This window comes from Buceros rhinoceros, unplaced genomic scaffold (assembly GCF_000710305.1).
Source record: "Buceros rhinoceros silvestris isolate BGI_N320 unplaced genomic scaffold, ASM71030v1 scaffold30765, whole genome shotgun sequence".
NCBI lineage: Eukaryota > Metazoa > Chordata > Aves > Bucerotiformes > Bucerotidae > Buceros > Buceros rhinoceros.
Window position 1 is genome coordinate 283 of NW_010412802.1, and position 1,112 is coordinate 1,394.

Below are 1,112 nucleotides of genomic sequence, written 5' to 3' on the forward strand. Positions count from 1 at the left end.
TGAACACTTTCACTGCTCTTGTTCTATAACGCCTGAACGTTCCACCGAGTTTAATGTTTAATGTATTTATTATGGTTTTTAAGAAGATGTGTTCTGCCAGCAGCAGCCTTTGCCCTTTGCGCTGCCTGGAGATCGACTCTGGCTGTTCTGTGGCTGCCTCCTGGTTTCCTGCACTCGGCTGTCGATGCTGGTCCCTCTCCTGAGTTTGGAGGAAGCAACTGGAAAGCTTTATTTTTATGGGATATATATGAGGTCTGAGCTGAAGTGACAAAACCCCGCAGGGGCAAAACATTGACACGAGATGTAGAAGCTTTGTCCAGCACTGCCCGATCGTGGGCAGCAGCCCGACCCAGCCGTCAGGAGCCACCAGGCATTGCTGGTGTGGCAGCCCTTTGCCTGTGCTCGCTAATGAAGGATGGGCACGTCCATCTTGCCCTCCTTGAGCCCTGCGGGCTGGTTTTCTCTGGCTCTTAAGCAGCTCCTGTTAAGTTTCCGAGGTGAGTTGCTCTGCTTTAGTGTCCACCTCAGAAATGGCTCTGAGCAGAGCTTGGCTGGTGCCGTTTTACTAGTCCATTTTACTAGTCCTGGAGCTTTTGCTCGGTTATTTGTGCCCATTTGTGCAGTGAACGCTGACGTTCTCACCCCTTGCGTTCCACCAGCCCAGGGTACAGCAGCCTTTGCTGTTAGGGCAGCGGCTGCTTACTCAAGCAGCCCTGCACACGCAGGGCTCCTTCTGCGTGCTGAGCTCTGCGGACGTGGCTGGAGCCGGCTGGTGTGCTGCGGATTCCCTTTTCACGCTGGTGGATGTTTTGAAGCGTGTATTTTGTGCTCTGCTGGTTTCAGGTCCCACTGTGGGAATGCAGGCGCTGGGAGGACTCTGGCTGCAGGCACCCAATGGCATCCAGGCTCGAGTGGCTCTTGTCCTCCTTTCCTTTTAATCTCATTCTAGCGTGACTGTGGAGCGAGAGCTGAGGGGCTCTGCTGCTTTCTCCTGTAAGGCAGCACGCTCTCCGGGCGGCGAGGCGGGGGAGCCCGGCCTCTCCATGGCCCCGGCCGCCCAAAGGTACAGCCTCGAGCAGCTCGCCTCTGCGCCTCCCCCACCGCGCACCAGT